Source organism: Oryctolagus cuniculus, chromosome 2, assembly GCF_964237555.1.
Source record: "Oryctolagus cuniculus chromosome 2, mOryCun1.1, whole genome shotgun sequence".
Taxonomy (NCBI): domain Eukaryota; kingdom Metazoa; phylum Chordata; class Mammalia; order Lagomorpha; family Leporidae; genus Oryctolagus; species Oryctolagus cuniculus.
Genome location: NC_091433.1, coordinates 88206674 through 88226861, shown reverse-complemented (window position 1 = coordinate 88226861; position 20188 = coordinate 88206674).

The following is a 20188-nucleotide window of genomic DNA, read 5'->3' as shown; positions in this document are numbered from 1 at the left end:
CCCCTCCCTGACAGACTCAGCCCCCGGTGAGGGGGGAGGCAGGCACCGGGCATTGAACTGCGTGGGTTGGACAGAGCTGGCAGGCAAACTCAGTGTGCTAAATCCAGTGGACCGTTCGAGATGTCTAGACAGGAAGCCAGGCTGAGAAAAAAGCAAGGACACGCCCCTCTCACTTGGGCCGGGGCAGCCATGCCGCTGCTGCATAGCCCAGAGGGTCGTGGTACGTGGTGATGGACATAAAGGGTGTGCCTTGACCCAGCCGGAGCCCAGCCGGAGAGTGCCCAGTGGGGCAGCTGCACTGTCAGCAGTGGAAGTGGCCCCACATGACCTTGACATTGAGGCTAGGAGAGCAGACCTGGCATCAGGACTTCAGAGCTCGTCCCAGAATCAGCATCAGGCACGCCTGGAACGCCAGGGAGCATCCAAGGGGGAGGGGGAGAGGGAGAGCAGAGCCCCAGGGTCCAGCTCAGCTTGGACGGCACCCAACACTGGGACCTTGAACAAGCGCGTCTGTGTCTCACTTTCCCCGGTTGCAAGGTGGTGCTGGTGCTTGCTGCCTCGTGGGCAGGAAGAGGCACGTGAAGGGAGGTGAGAGGGGCGAGGCAGGCGTGACTCTCAGCGATGTCTAGTGCTGCAAGGCTCTGTGCCGTTCACCTGGGAGGGGGCTTCTCCCGGCTTGGACAGGGAAGACTCCTACTCACTTACCCAACATGCCCATCTTGTCCTGGAAAAAAAGTAGACTATGGGGCCAGTGTTGTGATGCAGCCGGTTAAGCCAGCACATGTAGTGCCGGCACTCCTGTAAAAGCGCCAGTTCGAGTCCCAGCTGCTCCACTTCCTATCCAGCTGCCTCCTAACCTCCTAATGCACCTGGGACAGCAGTTTAAGATGGTCCAGGTGCTTAGGCCCCTGCACCCACGTGGGAGACCTGGCTCCTGGCTTCAGCCTAGCCCAGCCCCTGCTGTTGCAGTCCTTTGGGGAGTGAACCCGCAGACGGAAGATCTCTCTCCCTCTCTTCTCTCCCTGTAACTCTGCCTTTGAAATAAATAAATAAGTATTTGAAAAGCAATTTAAAAGCTTCAAGGAGATGTGCTCCTGTGCCCTCCCCAGGGTCCCAGAACAAGTTGGTGCCTGAGCTGGGGCTCAGACACTCTGCATCTCCAGCCGCGGCTGATTCCTCCGGCACCGAACTCCCTCCATCTCACCTCCGGCACCAAGAGCCCAACAGCCGTCATTTGCATTGTAGTGCACCCCCCCACTCCCTGCCAGCTTACCATATAACCAAACACCCAGGCTAGACTTCCGGATCTTTAAGGAAACACAAAAGAGTGAAAGACACAACAGAAGGCTGATAACCGAGCGTTCCTTTGGCGCTGTGTCAGCGTGCAGCAGCAGCGTGCCTGAATCTCCTGCCCTCAATCTGTTCACCAAACTGTGTCTCCCTCTCGTTCGAGCTGCTCCTGGAAGCAAGTTACTGGCAGCCTCCATGGGCTGGCCCTGGCTGAACCTCGTCGATGTCTGGGTGTTGCTCACCCAGCGCCCACCTCCACAGAGCTTCAGCTTCAGCCTCCCCTGCCAGCTGCTGAGCCTCTCGGGGCTCCAAACAAGCCCATTTCCCTCCCCCGCCTCACCTGCTCTCGTCCACCCCGATTCCACCCCTGCGCTGGACATAGATTGATGCCAGTTCCGCGTCATGTCGGGAGGTAGTCACCTCCTGCTTGATTTCAGTCGCAAGTTTGCCCTTGCTTTGCTGCTGCGCACTAAGACTTAGGGGGTCTCGTTGACTGCATCGCCAACCGCCCAGGTTCCACACGGGACCCAAGCCCAAGTTGCATCAGCAGTGCTACCTGGATTCCTGCTTGGAGGTCTCCTGACACAGGAGTGACAATTCTCTTTCATTTTTTTAAAAGATGTATTTATTTATTTGAAAGGCAGAGTTGTGGGGGTAGGGGGGAAGGGATGCGGGGGTGGGGGTGGGGGTGGAGAGACCTTCCATCTGCTGGTTCACTCCCCCAAGCGGCTGCAATGGCCAGGGCTGGGCCAGGTTAAAACAGGAGTCAGCAACTCCATCCAGGTCTCCCACGTGGGTGGTACAGACCCAAGTACTTGGGCCATCTTACTCTGTTTTCCCAGGGAGCTGTATCGGAAGTGGAGCAGCCAGGACTCAAACTAGCACCCAAATGGGTGCCAGCACTGCAGGCAGTGGCTTAACCCACAACACCGGTCCCTGATTTCTTTCTTTTTTTATTCAAACTACTATTCAGACAGACAAGTCCATTTTTCTTCTTCCGTCTTTCTACTTACTCTAACCTTATATTATCTGATGATAGTGTGGTTGAAACGGGGCCCACAGAAATGCTACCATTTGTCTAAAAAGGAGGAGAAGCAGAAAATACACTCACAGATGAGGGTACTCGAAAAGTTCATGGGAAAATAAATACATAAAAGATAAGTTTGCTTTGGTGCAAAAAATGTTTGAAATCCACACATGGTTTTTTCACAACATACACTTTTCCTGAATTTTTTGAAGACCCCTTATATGCTTGAGTTTCAAAATTCTTTTTACCAAGGGCCGGCGCCGTGGCTCACTTGGTTAGCCCTCCGCCTGTGGTGCCGCCATCCCATATGGGCACCGATTTTAGTCCCGATTGCTCCTCTTCCAGTCCAGCTCTCTGCTATGGCCCAGGAGTGCAGTGGAGGATGGCCCAAGTGCTTGGGCCCTGCACCCACATGGGAGCCAGGAGAAAGCACCTGGCTCCTGGCTTCGGATCGGGGCAGCGCTGGCTGTAGCAACCATTTGGGGGGGTGAACCAATGGAAGGAAGACCTTTCTCTCTGTCTCTCTCTCTCTCTCTCTCACTGTCTATAACTCTACCTGTCAAATAAAATTTTTAAAAAATTCTTTTTACCCAAAGAAACATCTCTCTTTTTTTAATACATTTTTTCTTTTTTTTTTTTTTTGGGACAGGCAGAGTGGACAGTGAGAGAGAGAGACAGAAAGAAAGGTCTTCCTTTGCTGTTGGTTCACCCTCCAATGGCCGTCGCGGCCGGCGCGCTGTGGCTGGCGCACCGCGCTGATCCGATGGCAGGAGCCAGGTACTTCTCCTGGTCTCCCATGGGGTGCAGGGCCCAAGTACTTGGGCCATCCTCCACTGCATTCCCAGGCCACAGCAGAGAGCTGGCCTGGAAGAGGGGCAACCAGGACAGAATCCAGCGCCACGACTGGGACTAGAACCCAGTGTGCCGGCGTCGCAAGGTGGAGGATTAGCCTAGTGAGCCGTGGCGCCGGCCAATACATTACTTTTTAAAATCTAGTTACTTTTTACTTTATTGAAAGGGTAGAGATACAGAGAAAGGGAGAGAGAGAGAGAGAGAGAGAGAGAGAGAGAGAGATGGATTTTCCCATTTGCTGGTTCACTCCCTAAGTGCCCACAGCAACCAATGCTAGGACAGGCTGAAGCCAGGAGGCAGGAAGTCCACCCAGATCTCCCATGTGAGCGACAGGGACCCAAGTATCTTCCAGTACGTAGATTAGCAGGAAGCTGGATCAGGAGCCAAGGCATGGGATGCAGGCATCTGAAGCGGTGACTTATTCCAACATTCCACTACACCCCTCCCCAAGTGAGCATATTCTAATTCCATTGTCCATGAACTTGTTGAAGTATCCCTGTATATGCTATGTACTCATGACCATGTATATATGTGTTTGTTTTCACTGTCAAATATAACATCTCTGAATGAGGTAAATAAATTATCTGTGCAGGTATGTATTTTCTGTGAATCAAGCACAAAAATCTAAACTATCAGCTGCCTTTGGAGAAAGGTTTTTCTACCTTGTAAACTTGTTTTTTAAAGATTTATTTTATTTGAGCCGAAGCTACGACTCAATAGGCTAATCTTCCACCTAGCGGCACCGGCACACCAGGTTCTAGTCCCTGTCGGGGCGCTGGATTCTGTCTTGGTTGCCTCTCTTCCAGGCCAGCTCTCTGCTGTGGCCCAGGAGTGCAGTGGAGGATGGCTCAAGTGCTTGGGCCCTGCACCCCACGGGAGACCAGGAGAAGCACCTGGCTCCTGCCTTTGGATCAGCGCGCTGGCCACGGCGGCCATTGGAGGGTGAACCAACAGCAAAGGAAGACCTTTCTCTCTGTCTCTCTCTCTCTCACTGTCCACTCTGCCTGTCAAAAAATAATAAAATAAAAGATTTATCTTATTTACTTGAAAGAGTTTCAGAGAGGGAGAGACACAGAGAGAGAGGTCTTCCATCTGCTGGTTTACTCCCCAGATGGCCACAATGGCCAGGGTTGAGCCTACCCGAAGCCAGGAGCCAGGAGCTTCCTCTGGGCCTCCCACACGGGTGCAGGGGCCCAAGGAGTTGGGTCATCTTCTGCTGCTTTCCGAGGCCATAGCAGAGAGCTGGATGGGAAGTAGAGCAGCTGGGACTTGAACTGGTGCCCATATGGGATGCTGGCACTGTAGTCCAGGGTTCTAAACCACTGTGCCACAGCGCCAGCCCTACTTACCTTTTAAAGCTTAAAACTTTTAAAATAATGACTTCATAGTCACAAAGACTATGGAATGCATGTGGGGTCATTGTTGAGGAGCAGCGGTTCAGCCACCACTGGCAACACTGGCATCCTGCGTCAGTGTCGGCTGGGGTCCCTGCTGCTCACATTCCTGCTAACACGCTTAGGAAGTGCCTGGGCCTTTGCTACCCACATGGGAGACCAAGATGGAATTCCTGGCTCCTGGCTGAAGCTGAATGCGTCAAACAAATGCTTTTTTAAAATGTATATATATAATTTTTATGAACAATATCCATAATAAAATTGCTAAGAATTCATGTCTGGGTATTTTGTATTCTCCCAAATTTCATGTTGGATAACTTGGCACATAACCATACTTGAAAATTAGGTCTTAAGAAAAAAGCTTTAAGTGATTCAGTTGAAGTAAGGATTTGGGGTTTTGTTTTTGTTTCGTTTTTTAGGGCAGCTCTAAGCCAACCTAACTGGTGTGCTTATCAGAAGAGGAGTTAGGACACAGAGAATGCAGAGCAAGGGACAAGCACATGGGACTCGGGGGGAACGTGGACACCCATAAGCCCAGCTGGGGAGCCCTAGAAGATTCCAAACCTGGTAACAGCTTGATCTCAGACTCCCAGCCTCCAGACTCGGAAGACAGCCAATGCCCGTCATGAAGCCCCCCGCCCCATCTGTGTATTTTATTATGCCCTGGCTGATTAATCCCAGGAGTAACTTACAGTTTACACAGCACATCCACATCCGTATTTCATGCACTCCATCATCAAATATTAACCAGGCACATCCTGGGTCAGAGGGCACATTGCTTTGTTAAATTCTCACTTCAATCTCTCAAGGCAGGAATATGATCCCTGTTTTCCAAACGAGAAACTGAGGGCCCAGCACCGTGGCATAGCAGGTTAAACCTCCACCTGCAGCACCAGTATCCCATATGAGCGCTGGTTGAAGTCCCGGCTGCTCCACCTCTGATCCAGCTCTCTGCTAATGTACCAGGGAAAGCTGTGGAAGGTGGCTCAAGTGCTTGGGCCCCTGCACCCATGTGGGAGACCCAGATGGAGTTCCAGGCTCCTGGTTTCAGCCTGGCCCACTCCCAGGTGTTACAGTCATCTGGGAAGTAGACCAGCAGATAAAAGATCTCTCTCTCTCTCTCTCTCTCTCTCTCTCTCTCTCTCTAACTCTGCCTTTCAAATAAATAAACTTTTTAAAGCTAGCAAGAGAAACACTGTCACTGTCAGAATCGTCTAAAGACGGAGTAGTCCTTATAGAAAGTGGACAAGCACTAAATGAGAGGTGTGTGTGCGTGTGTGTGTGTGTGTGTGTGTAGAAGGTGAGAGCTACACTTCAGGTGTACGGTGGGATGACATCACAAGGAATTAACCAGGTATCTGAGTGCCAGTGACAGGTGAGCAGTGCGCCACGGACACGGTCTTCTAGACCTTTACTCTCGGGTTTTTCCACCACGCCAAGCCCAGAATCAGCAGCCTGGCATGGTGGAAGGTGGCTGGAGAAACCTACAGGCCAGCAGCACTCACTCAGCTGCTAGGAACAGCACCCAGTGGCAGGGAATCTATACAATTGTGTTTTTGTTTTTTAGATGTATTATTTGTTTATTTGAAAGGATGAGTTACAGAGAGAGAGAGAGAGAGAGAGAGAGAGAGGTCTTCCATCAGCTGGTTCACTCCCCAAATGGCCACAACGGCTGGGGCTGGGCCAGGACAAAGTCAGGAGCCTGGAACTCCATCCAGGTCTCCCATATGAGTGGCAGGGACCCAAGCATGTGGATCTTCTGTTGCTTCCCCAGGCGCATTAGCAGGGAACTGGATCACAAGTGGCGCATCAGGGACTCAAACCTGCACTCACGTAGGATGCTGGCATCCCAGGAGATGGCTCAACCAGCTGTGCCTCAACACCAGCATTTGAAATGAGACAACACATGACTCCCTTTTCCCAAGTCTGGCGTCCCTTTCGGGAAGTTTCAGAAGGAAGGCGAGCAGTGGGGAGGGAGCAGTTGTGAGGACCTGGTCTTCCATGTGCCTTTCCTTTCCTCAACCTTCCGCAGTGGCTCCAGCTATACTCTCCCCCCTTCACAGACGTGCAAGCTGAGATGCCCAAAAGCGACACAACTACAACGCTGGGTCACAGGAGCGACCTCCCCCGGATTCCCTAACCTCGGTCTGTGAACCCACATCATTCACATCTTGTTATCGAACACGCTTTCTGAACGTACAGGCTTCATTGAGCCCAGCAGTAAACCCGGACTGCCGCCCTTCAGCCCTGAGTCCTGGGGGAAGCAGTCTGCTGGAAGAGCCCACACTGGGGGGCCAGGGTGGGAGCCTTCCCTCCTATTCTCTGACTCACACAGTGCACAGGTGACGTGCAGGCTGCAAACCCTGGCTGCCAACTGACCGGACTCCACAGTGCAGTTCTGCACAAAGTGTTCTCCCCTCCTTTCCTCTATGAATGCTCCTACGGCAGAAGATAGTAACACCCACTTCCAGCAGAGTCTCTCAATAGGAAAGGGTGGCTCCCCTGGACAGAGCACAAAGGCCTGAATGGGCCTGGTTCAGGCTCAATGACCTATTCAGCCGCCATTGATCCGCGGACTGGGCTGCGAGCCCTCGACGCCGGCCAGCACTGGGGCCTGGGAGCAGGAAGCATTCTGTGATCTTTCTTTTTCCATTATGTGTGCGTGCGCGTGCCCAAGGCCACGCGTACCCCGTGGTTTGAGTCTGAGCCCCACCCTCCTGGGTCAGGACAGTAAAGAGCTGGTAGCCCTTCTCCCAGACAGTAATAATGCCAGGGGGAGGGGCACCATCATTGTTTTTGCTTAGGAGCTGGAAGCCCGGGTGAATCCAATCCTCAATGCCATAGAGCCTGCCAGAGGAGAGGTATCTGGGAAGGTTCCAGAGTAGGAAGGGACGCTCTCCCCTTGGTCAGCTTTTCCCTGACATCTGGGACCTTCTAGCTCCAGGAACGTGAGAGCCTAGCTCCTTGCCAGTGCAGCCCCATCCTGGAACTGCAAGGGTAGGACTGCTCTCTGCTTTAGGGTTTGCGGTTGGCTAGCACGGAGCTTCCCCTGCCTCCACCCCCAGCTGCAGGCTGCCATAGTATTCAATGCACCTGACCTTTATGGAGCAGGGTGGATTGCATTGTTACAGATAATAGACCCGAAGGGGTGGAGAGTTACAAAACAAAGAGAAGAAAAAATTTTTTTTTCCTCTCCTCTGGGAAGATGAGTTCAGATCAGGTGAGCTCAAAGCTAAGCCCATCAACTACAAAACGAATGAGCCATTGCATGGCACAAAGCATGTTTAATTCTGGTCAGTCTGGGGACCACTGCTCCGTGTGACTTTCACTGCGGCCTGTGGGGATGGCTTTGAAGAGGAGGCCTGGCTTGGGGCTGCCATGAGGGGGAGCATGGAGCCAGTATTTGCTACACATCCACCCACTGAGGTGCACAAAAGCCCCAGCGTGGAAAATGGACCCAGCACAGCAGGGGCTCAATGGGTTAAGCTGCTGCCTGTGATGCAATGCTGGTTCTGTCTCTATCTGGTTATCAATGCTGGTTCTAGTCTCAATTGCTCCACTTCCATCAAGCTCCCCGCTAATGCTCCTGGGAAGGCAGCAGAGGATGACCCAAGTGTTTGGACCCCTGCCACCCACAAGGGAGACCCTGATGGAGTTCTGGGTTCCTGGCTTCAGCCTGGCCCAGCCCCGGCTGTTGTGGCCATTTGGGGAGTGAATCAGCAGTTGGAAGACCTCTCTCTGTCTCTGCAACTCTGTTAAATAAGTAATAAATAACCCTTTCAAAAATGTTGGTAACTAATTGACAATTCCAGAGGCACCGCCTAGCTCCAAGATTCAAATCCCAAGTGCGCAAGTTGCCTGAACTCTTTCTGAACTGCTGTGTCTGAGGGTGGTTCCAGGAGAGAATCGGGGTGCCGAAGCCTGGAGCGCAGCAATGCCCCAAGAACAGAGGCGGCTGCGGTCTGTGCAGGTGCCCCTGCCACCTGGAATGCAACTGTGGTTCCTCTTCTTTAGCTATCCGTTGTCTCCGGCACCCTGAGGCGCAACAGAGGCTTCCTCTGCAGGTTTTGTGACACTGTGAAGTTCCGGGTTGGGTGCTGCAAACGAAGCTGGGAACTGTCCCCTTTCTTTCTCTTCCAGAGGCAATGAGCCACTCAGGGAGGGGCTGTGTCTCACCCACCTCGGATACCCTTGCAGCATTTGCACAGAAAGCCTTCCCATTAACCTATGAGGAATCTTCCAGAAACTTTATGGAAGATGCTGTCACAAAAACAAAACAAAACTACCTGGGATTCCAGTTTCTTTGCATCAGAATAAAGTTATCTTTAATTCCATCTTCCAAGTACCCCGCATAGGTTGCATTTCAGCTCTGTGCTCTGAGGTCTGGAGAGTCTAACGGAATAGTCTGACTGCAGACCACAGCGCCCACTCCGAGGAGGCTCCAGGCTCTGGAATTTAGCACCAGAGCAGCCAAGGTGGGGGGGGGGGGCGGCACGCCTCCCTGGAACTCTCTCTCTGATCCCAGAAGCAACCCAGGAAGCAGCAGCTCCCCCACAGCCCCAGGAGCCTGGGCTGGATGGCCGGGCAGCTGCCCTGCCATACCGACCCGCGCTGGGCCTGTCTGGTGGCACTGCTGTCTGAGACCATGCAGCCCGTGTGACTGGCCCTGGTGGGTCCCTCTGGAATCCCACAGTGGCCACGCGGCGGAGGCTCCCCCAGCAGGTCTCTCTGGTCTGGGCACTGACAGTTGTGTGGTCACCTCCCTTCTTCCCCACCTGCGTGCCTCTCCCTGTCCTTTCTTGCTTGCTCCCTTTGTCTTTTATCTCCTTTCATTCTCCTGTTTCCTTTGGAGCTCTTGAGTCTCCACGCCTGCCTTGTTCTGTTCCTTCTTGGATACAAAACTCCTCCTTTCCTTGCGCCACGCCCACATAACACCCCGGCCTGCTGCCCACTGCACTGACCCCCATGCCGGCCACCCCCTACCCAGGGAAGCTGATTTTTTTTCTTTTTTTTTTTTTAAAGATGTATTTATTTATTTGAGAGGTAGAGTTAGAGAGAGAGAGAGAGAGAGGTCTTCCATCTGCTGGTTCACTCCCCAAATGGCCTCAGTGGCTGGAGCCGAGCTGAAGCCAGGATCCAGGAGCGTCTTCCAGGTCTCCCAGGTGGGTGCAGGGGCCCAAGCACTTGAGCCATCTTCTGTTGCTTTCCGAGGCCATAGCAGAGAGCTGGATCAGAAGAGGAGCAGCCGGGACGTGAACTGGTGCCCGTATGGGATGCTGGCACTGCAGGTGGAGGCTTAGCCTACTGTGATACAGTGCCACCCTGGGAAGCTGCTTTTAAAATCTCCCTTTCCCTGCAGCTGGGAGTGTGGAAGAGCCAGCACGTCTTAGGGACAGAAAATAAAAAAGCACCTGCAGCGAAAGCTAACTGTACACGTGGCCACTGCCCCCACCCCACCCCACCCCCGTGATAGCGAGGTCCCCCGGGGTGTATGGGGGGAAGCAAGGTGGTGTCTTTTTCCTGCCTTTGAAGAGACCTGGACAACTCTGACTGGGAAGGTGGTCATAAGGTCCATTTGCCTTCCTGCTCTCCCTTCCTCCACGGGCAGTCATGGGTGCCGTGGACGCCCATGGCAGAGTCAACCTCTGGCATCAGGGGCTTGGCCACATTTAGGGCATCTCCTGGGTACCGCTGGACTTCAAGGAGCCACAGTGCTGGGGGGAAGGGATCAGCTCTGCCCCCTACTTCTCTGCACCTTCTCCCTTCCCCCCCCCCCGCCCCCACGTCCCACCCATGACCTCCCTGGAACCCGTGCTGCGGAAAAGCCAGCCTTGATGAATGGGGATTATGGAGCCCTGTGTTTGACAAAATGTGGTCAGGAGAGGCTGGGGTCCTGCCTGGCTCACCAGGAGTTCCCTAGAGGAGAATAATGTAATTGAAGAGGGATTGGAAGGGCTTCCTGACGAGGGAGGAGGAGGGGGGAGGAAGCCGTTCTGTTCAGGAGGAGAGAAGACAGGCAGAGGGCACAGCCAGCACCAGGAACACTGTGGACTCCATAAATCCTCAGCTCTACGCCGCTCATGTAAAACCTGGCTGTGAGGCACGAAGAGGAGAAAAATCTGAGACCAGACAGAGAGGGAAAGGCTGAGACAGAGAGACAGGCAGACTCAGAGAAAGAAAGAGACAGGGAGACAGACAGGAAGAGAAAGAGGTATAGAAATAGAGATTGAGGCAGACACACACACACAGAGGCAGAGAGAGACCGACAGGGAGACTGAGGCAGAGACAAGGATCGCCAAGGAGGCTGCTGAGACAAAGGCCGGAGAATCCCAGCCTGCTTCCCTTCCACTCAGCTCTTCTTCTCTGCCCCGATCCCTTTCTCTCTGACGCCTGCCTCTGTGAGACCTGGGTGCAGGACGCAATGCCGACTGGGGTCGCCAACAGAGGAAGGCTCTGGATGGCCGTAAACAAGAGCAAAGATGATGAAAGAAGCCGGAACTCCAAGCAGGAGTCTACCTGGGGAGAGCTTTAGGATGGCTCATGGGGCGGTGAGCGCACATGCACGCGCACACACACACACACACACAGCATCCAGGGGATGGGCTACAGCTGGGCTCAGCTTCTCCTGCCCACTTCCGGGCCCCGGCACACTGGACAGGGACCCAGGTAAGGGCAGTCCCCACTCACCCCGCACCTACTATGTGTCGAGCACCTTGCTATGGGCTTTGGGTACATTGGTTCTCAACATCTGCACACCTCTGTGTACCCATTTCACAGTCCAGGACATGGAGGCCCCAGTGAGACCACTCAACTTACCAAGGTGACAAAAGAAAGAAGCTCCTATGGCACACAGACCAGTGCTTACCTAGCCCCTGGAGAAGACTGAACCATCCAAGAAGCAAAAGGCAAAGGAGGCCTCGGGTGGTTCTGTGTCTTGACCAAGGATAGCAAAGACTCCCTCAGATCCTGCCGGAAGCAGAGGCACACAAAGGAGGGCAGGGCGGGACAGGAGTGCTCCCGGTCCCAGCACCCTCCCTCGGGTCTGCGCCAATGTGTTCCCCAGCAACTCTACCTGTCATCAATACTCTGCTTCTGCTGCCACCAACACAGGATAATCTGATCTGGAAGGGAGGAAAAGAGAGTGCAGTATCTGTAGCAACAAACATCATCAAATGTCCTGGCTCCCTTCCCGGGGCTTCCATAAAAACGCAGGAAGGAAGAAGCCACGGAGTGGAGCCGCATCAGCAAGTCTTCCTCGCGTCTCCATTAAGTCATTAAGGGAGGACTTTGCAGCTCTGGGAATGACAGCCAGGGTGCTGCTTCGTGGGGCGGGGGGCGGGGAGCGGGGGAGGCTCCTGTTGGCAGGACAGCTCAGTGACAAACAGGGACACAAAGAGGTGTGGGGGGCATTTGTCTTCCTGGATTGTTCTGTCTCTCCACTCCCATATGCAACATTTTGCCAAAACCAGCTTTAGCCCTGATTGTTTTAATCATGCTTACCGCATTTAAGACCTTGGTTTTGAGTCAAGGTTTCACATACGACTCCGAACTGCGTAACCAGTGTCCTGATTTCTATTCTTGGGAAGGTGGGAGGCAGCAGGGCAGGGGGGATACTTCTAGGATCTTTCACACAAGATTTTTTTTTTTTTTTTACTTATTTGATAGGTAGAGTTAGACAGTGAGAGAGAGAAAGAGAGACAGAGAGAAAGGTCTTCCTTCCGTTGGTTCACCCCCCAAATGGCCGCCACAGCCAGCATGCTGCACCGATCCAAAGCCAGGAGCCAGGTGGTCTCCCACACGGGTACAGGTGCCCAAGCACTTGGGCCATCCTCCACTGCCCTCCCGGGCCACTGCAGAGAGCTGGACTGGAAGAGCAGCAGCCGGGACTAGAACCCGGCGCCCATACGGGATGCTGGCGTGCTGCAGGCAGAGGATTAACCAGGTAAGCCACCACGCTGGCCCCTCATGCAAGACTTTTTCAAGAAGTTCATGGAAGCTGGAATTAAAAGATTAGTTTGGTGGTGCAGCAGGTTAAGTCACTGTGTGTGATGCTGGCACCCCACATTGGGGTGCCTGTTCAAGTCACAGCTGGTCTGCTTCTGATCCAGCTCCCTGCCAATGCATCTGGGAAAGCAATGGAAGATGGCTCAAGTACTTGGGCCCCTGCCACCCATGTGGGAAACCTGGATGGAATTCCTGGTCCCTGGTTTCATCCTGGCCATTTAGGCCATTTGGGGAGTGAACCAGAAGATGGAAGATCGATCTCTCTCTCATTCTCTCTCTCTCTTTCTCTCTGTCACTCTGCATTTCAAATAAATTAATAAACCTTTAAGAGGTCAGTTTTTGTGTAAAAAATATTGAAATCTAAGCATATGATCAATCTTTAAAGAGTTCACAGGAAATGCATATCTTGAAGAAACCATGCATGGATTTCAAAATTGCACCAAAATTAACTTACTTTTTTTTAAAGCTTACCTTTTAATTCCATTTTCCATGAAGTTTTTCAAGTGCCACCCTCAGAGAGGAAAAAAACCCACTACAGTGAAACAAAGTTTCTGGTGAGGCTAAACTGGCAATGAAGTCTTTTTTTTTTTTTAAAGATCTATTTATGTATTTTAAAGTCAGAGTTACACACACACACAGAGAGATAGATGGGGGGAGGGGGAGAGAGAGAGAGATTTTCCATCTGCTGGTTTACTCACCAAATGACCGCAATGGCCGTAGCTGGGCCAAGTCCAAGCCAGAAGCCAGGAGCTTCTTCCAGGTCTCCCACATGGGTACAAGGGTTAAAGCACTTGGGCCATCTTCTGCTGATTTCCCAGGCACATTAGCAGGGAGCTGGATGGGAAGTGGAGCAGCTGGGACTCGAACCAGCACCCATACAAGACGCAGGCATCACAGGCTATGCCACAACACCGGGCCCCACATAGCCATTTCTTTAATCACAATACTGGCCCCTGCTCCTCTGCTCAAAATGCTGAAAGACAGAGGGAGATGGAATTCCCCATGGGCAGAGAGCATGGAAAAAGATAAAAATGAAAAATAAACTTGAAACCTACCTAGCAGAAAGCACATTTGATTTAAAAGTTTCCATCTCAATTCTCTGTGGGCCTCTTCATAACAGAGATATGGTTTCTTAAAATACAATTTCTACCCTGGCTGGCTGAGTCTGCTTCAAAAATGCCTTCCATATTTTTGCTGGCCCCTGCTTCAGCATGAACCCGTAAGTCCTGAGCAACACCTCCGACGGGACCAGGCCAACTGGGACAGATAATGTGGCCCTAAAACTGGTGACAACCCCAAGTGACACTGAGAGTGGGCTCACAGGTGTCAGACTTTCCTGCTTTTCTACCGCTCCCTCCACTTCCCTCAACACACACACACACGCACATGCACACGCACACACACATGCACACACAGTCTCAAGATCCTAACAGGCAGAACGATTTTAGAAAAATGGCCCTGCGGCCAATGTCATGGTGCAGCAGGTTAAGCCGCTGCTTATGTTGCCAGCATCCCACATTGGAGTGTGAGTTCCAGTCCCAGCCGCCCCACTTCCCATCCAGCTTCCTGCTGATGTACCTGGGAAAGCAGCAAAAGATGGCTTAAAAGAGAAGATGGCAGGGGTTTTGATTCAAGCAAATCAATAACAAGTTTTCTTTAAACTTGTTATTATGCAAACGGTTACAATGTGTTCAGTGTAGTTAAACTTTCTGAATTTTTGAAGAAAGGATGGTTTTAAACTTCCTGCTGTAGACCAGGCTACTCAAGTCCAGTCTCTTCCCCTTTAGTGGAAAGGCTGGTCTCAGAGGCCCTGGGGTTTGCCTGCCTGGAGTAGTAAAAGGCTTCTGTCCTGACCTCACCACCCAGGGGACTATTTGCTCCCCTCAAGCCTCAGTTCTCTCCCACTGTGAATTGGGGCTAACAGTGGTATCTCATCATTGTAAGATTTCAACAAGATAATTGTTGTAAAAGCTTTCCGCATAGTGCCAGCTCATAGGAAACACTCTTTAAATATTCGCTATCATGTGCTCACAGAATCCAAATAAAAATATTCAGGTGAGAGATCAAGGCTGACAGGGCTATTTGTATTTTCTATACACTTTTTAAAACTTAATTTTTGGGGCCGGCTCTATGGCGCAGCGGGTTAAAGCCCTGGCCTGAAAAGCCGGCATCCCATATGGGCACTGGTTCTATTCCCAGCTGCTCCTCTTCTGAGCCAGCTTTCTGCTATGGCCTGGGGAAGCAATAGAAGATGGCCCAAGTCCTTGGGCCCCTGCTGACGCTTCTCCGCGAGTGGAGGAGCGGAACCGGACCGGACGCTGTTTTTCCCTTGCTGTAGGTTTTTTCTATAGCAACGCAAGAACAGGTAAAGAGAAGACCGAAATAACGAGCTCTCCAGCGAACTCTCCAACCAACCCCCCCCCCCCGAACTCTCCACCAGCCTGGAGATAGTAGTTGTCCCAGAAAGTGCAGTTGAGTCCCCTTTTATAGTCCTCTTACTCTGTGCTCTGCTGCCCACGTGCTGAGCACACCGCTTTCTTCCAATCAGAGGTTGGGTCAGCTCCTGCAACTCATTAGTCAAGTTGATGAAGCAGCCGAAGCCGCTGTGTAGCACTTGTTTACTCCCTCTCAGCGCCATGTTGTGGGAGCCGGGCCCTGCTTCCCACACCTGCACCTGCGTGGGAGACCCGGAAAAAGCTCCTGGCTCCTGGCTTCCGAGTGGTACAGCTCTGGCCGTTGCGGCCATCTGTGGAGTGAACCAGCGGATGGAAGACCTCTCTCTTTGTCTCTACCTCTCTCTGTAATTCTTTCAAATAAATAAAATGTCTTTTTAAAAACAATTTTTTTGACAGGCAGAGTGGACAGTGAGAGAGAGAGAGAAAGGTCTTCCTTTGCCGTTGGTTCACCCTCCAATGGCCACCGCGGCCGGAGCGCTGATCCGATGGCAGGAGCCAGGTACTTCTCCTGGTCTCCCATGGGGTGCAGGGCCCAAGCACTTGGGCCATCCTCCACTGCCTTCCTGGGCCATAGCAGAGAGCTGGCCTGGAATAGGGGCAACCGGGAAAGAATCCGGCGCCCCGACCAGGACTAGAACCCGGTGTGCCGGCGCCGCAAGGCGGAGGATTAGCCTAGTGAGCCGTGGCACCGGCCAAAAAAAGCTTAATTTTTAAGATTTTATTTTTATTCATTTGAAAGAGAGTTACAGAGAGATCTTCCATCTGTTGATTCACTCCCCAAATGGTTGCAATAGCCAGCGCTGGACCAGTCTGGAGCCAGGAGTCAGGAGCTTCTTCCGGGTCTCCCACATGGGTGCAGGGGCCCAACCACTTGGGCCATCCTCCACTGCTTTTCCAGGTGCATTAGCAGGGAGCCAGAATGGAAGTGGAAGAGCTGAGACTCGAACTGGAGCCTGTGCAGAAGGTAGGCATGGCAGGTGGCGGATTAACCTGCTGCACCACAAGAGGGCCTCCTGTATATGTGTCTAAGAGTCTAGGAAAGTAGGTTCACATGCTTGGATTCCCATCAGAGCCAAACATGTAGCTTAAGGAACAAAACAGTGAATTATCAGCCCCTCTGTGGCTTTAGTAAGAAACTTCCGGGAAAGCCTAGGAGGACCTAACACCCAGACTGCCTTCTAGATAGGTCTAACTACCACCACCACCACCCCCAGCCAACTCAGCAAAGCAAGCCCAAGGCACGGTTAGGAGCCAACCCTGCCCCAGACCAAAGCAAACTCCCATCACCTGAGGGGCGGGGGAACCATCCAGCCCAGGTGAAGTCATTTGGTCAGGCTTGCCTACACAACCGCAATGGCAGGTGGGACTCAATCAATAAATGTATCTAGCAGGCTAATTTTTATGCTGATCACTTTGTATGGCCACCTGCTGGTTCACTCCCCAGACGGCCACAACAGCCGCCAGCCCTGGGCCAGCCAAAACCAGGAGGAGCCTGTTACTCCAACTGATAGCTTTGTACTATATATGTCTTTTGTGCAAAAAACCAAGGCACACCCCGACACACGACCCCTCCCCCACAGATACCTATGTATATACAGTATACACAGCCTTTCTACATAAACTCGAAGTCTGTACAAGAAATTTGTAGAAAAGGGAGTCAAAGAGTATATCAGTGGTATATCTATGGAATGTTGATAAACATTACTAAATGACTCCAAAATTCTCTAGCTGATACACACTTTCCAACAATGGTTTTGAATGCTCATTTTCCCACAGCCTCTACCATACCATTACCATATAAACGTTTAAAGAAATACGTATACATATTAACCTAACTGGGAGAACACTGTATTTTTCCCCTTTCTCTCTGACCTTATCCACCCCAATGTCACCAAAACTTCTTCACATCCCCCACAAGTCATCTGCAACTTTGTTAACATATCCTTGGATGGAATCCACTTCAAAGTGGAATCTTCAACTATCCAGGGCTAACCCTGAAACTTTGATCTTTGTTCCCTGGGCCAGGCAGCAAGCAGCCTAAGGAACTGGGTCCTCCCCTCCTGGGGGTGTCCTCAGAAATGCAAATGGTTCACTGTTCTGCCCTGGCCTCCTCCATCACCTTCCAGCCCCCAGACCCCAGCTGGGTGGCTTTCGCTGGGAGAGAGCTTGTTTGCACTTGGTGTTATGGACCCTGAGGTCTGTAAGCCTCCCTAGCTTCTTGTCGTTTTTTACCTTTTGCTTCACAACACCTCCCAACCCAAAGGGCTGCTTATGGGGGGGTTCAGCAAGGACTGGGGAGATGAATCAGAAAATGTTTGCATTTTCTGCAGCCAGGATCCAGAGACACAGGATGCGTTGGCAGAAGTGAAGATGGTGAAAGTTACAAACGGTGCAGAGGCTACAGGAAAACAGCTCCCAAAAGAGGCGTCCTGGGCTTGTCATCTTACAGAACGTCCGAACCTGCTTCCCAAGCCCCCTGGGTGGCACCACCTGTGCTGTGTGGTCTTCCCCGGCAGCACTGGGAGCAGTCCCCAGGCTGTGCCCTTGTCTTTTTCATCTCTGGATCCCCTGTGCCCAGGACAGTGCAGAGCAGGTGGGCTGCGAGGCTCCGTGAATACATGTGGCATGAGGGCCAGACGAGCCGAGCTGCCACTGTTGCTAGCCAGCTCTGCTTCCCGCTCCCAGCTGGTAGGACAGAGAGAATGCTATTTATGAAAACACCAAGCCAAACAAGGCCCTCCCTTCCCTGAAGCCGAAGCTGTGCTGGGAACAGCCAGGGGTCACCAAATGGTGGCCAGATGGCAACTGACTGCTGCTCCTGAGCTCCAAGGGCCGCCCACCTGCTCCCAGAGACCTGCGAACGAGCCACTTGGTGGGGGAAAACTCAGACGGCCCCCACCTCCTGAATCCCCTGCTGCACCCACGTCTCAGGGCTGAGGCTTTGCCAGTTCCCAACCTGCAGCCCAACCTGGCCCCTAGAGGCACGGCTTTCCTTCCCCCAGGTTCTTCCCTTTCAGGGAGGCCCCGTTGGGCTCGCTACAGGCAGCGGAGGCGGTGGGCACCGGGCCCAGGCCAGGCAAGCGGGCAGAGGCCGGGCACACTCCCTTGGTGCGGCAGCTCGGAGGACACGGTGGCCGAGGAAGAGGGAAGGGTTTTCCTGCCATGTTCTCCAACAAAGAGAGCTGAGCGGGCTTTGGGGAGAGCTCTGTTTCCCTTGGTTTCATTCAGCTCCGGTCTCCTCCTCCCACAGATCTGGGAGGCGAGCGGCCCCCAGCTGGTTATCAGGTCCCTGAGCGTGAGGGCCTTTATCTCCCCTCAGACTGCGGAGCTCGCAGGCCAGAGGCCTACAAATCCTCCCTGACCCTCCTGCCTCTTTGTTATCTCGGAGGGAAGATTACATTTCTGTGTGGAGAGGCAAGGTGCCAGGAGCGCTGGAGCAGGAGTGGGACGAGGCAGGCAGGCAGGGCCGCAGGCTGACCCCTGCTGCCTGTAGAGGCTAAGGGCTGCCCTGGGAATGGCTCCCTCCACTGGCCCGGGGCCTTCCAGAAGTGCTGGGGTCTGCATTTCGCCGGCGGTGCGGCCAGGTGTTTGCTCCGCCCTCGGCCCAGGCATCTGCGGGTTTCTCGCCGTCTCCGCTCTGCCTGTGGCTGCTTCCCTGAGAACTGCGGAGGGTACTGCTGGCGGGCTGGCTGCTTGCTTCCATTTTGGTTTGCTGGACCGTCTTGGAGGAATTTGTTCGGCAGCCGGCCTACGCCCCTGGACACAGAAGAGGCGTTTAGATCATTCTCTTTCTGTCTGAAGCAGGGACACGCTCTTCAGCCTCCTCTTTGGGCATCGAGAGACTCCTACAATGGTTCCAAAATCCAAAGAAAAAGAAAAGGCTGGCACAGTGGTTTCAGCTGATGTTTGGGATGCTCAAATCCCTGGGAGGGAGCCCCCCCTCCGCTTCCCTCCAGCTTCCTGCTAATGCACCCGGGGAAGCAGCACATGATGGTTCCTGCTACTCACAAGAGAGACCCTGTGAGCCGCAGCCAGGCCAGCTGTTGCAGGCATTTGGGTTGGAAGATTCTCTCTGTCACTCTGCCTTTCAAATTAATTAATTCTAGAAAAAAGCCCTTAGAAGAAGAATTACGGAGACGAAGGGAGATGATGCACTATTCTTGAGGAACAGAGGGAGACATTAGTAGCGCGTGTTCGCGTCACAGCCTGGATGCTCTACGGCTTGCCTTCCCAATCACACCCTCTCCTGCTGTCTTTCCTCCTCCGGTGTATCACACTGCCCAACTCCATCAACTGCAAACACTTAGGGGAAACCTCCTGGACGCAGTCCCAAGCTGGGTGGGTGGATACGGGGGATCCTTGTAGGGGTTCAGGAACTCAGGAGGCCGGGACTAGTAGGGAAGGCCTCTCCGAATTGGGGTGGGGGGTAGTATGGCCTGGGATAGAGTTCATTCAAAACACAGGAGGCCTACAGGGCAGGCAGCTCCCACAGGAAGATAAATGGAGACATCCCAGGGGCCTGAAGGGTTCCAGGGCAGAGAGAGGCTACCAGGGAACAATAGTCCTACAAACAATGGCTGCAGTTCGATTCCACATCTATGCCGGTTCTTGCTTTTACTCATGTTTTTCTTTTTTTAATTTTATCCCTTTTTAAAAACAAATATTTATGGAATATCTACTCATTTCTTGAGTACCTACTACGTGGTTGACACTGTGCTGCTCATGTTCCTTCCCCTGCTTGTCAAGTAGAGAAATTAAAATCTTTCCCTCAAATGCAGGGGGAGGAAGCATGCTCTCATCCAGTATGGGAACTTCCTCAGCAGGGGTGAAGCAGGGTGGGGATGAGGGCCCCCACTCCAGCTGTAACATACACAGAGACTTGTACTTGCACAAGGCTGAGTTGCGGTCTGTGCTCCATTCTGGGACAGAGAACACTGTCTTGATTTTATCAGAGTTTTGCAGGACAGGTGCAAAACCAGTTCATCCATTAGTGGTGGCACAGAATGGCAATGTCCTTTATACCTGGTGTGGCGTACTTCCCACCCCAGCCCGGCTGCACACCACAGGCACCCAGAAGCCCCAGTCCTGGCTCCCTCCTGGGAGCGCCTGATCCCTCCTGCATGCATTTTGCTTCTCAGGAGCTTCCCAGAGGGCTCACATTGGTC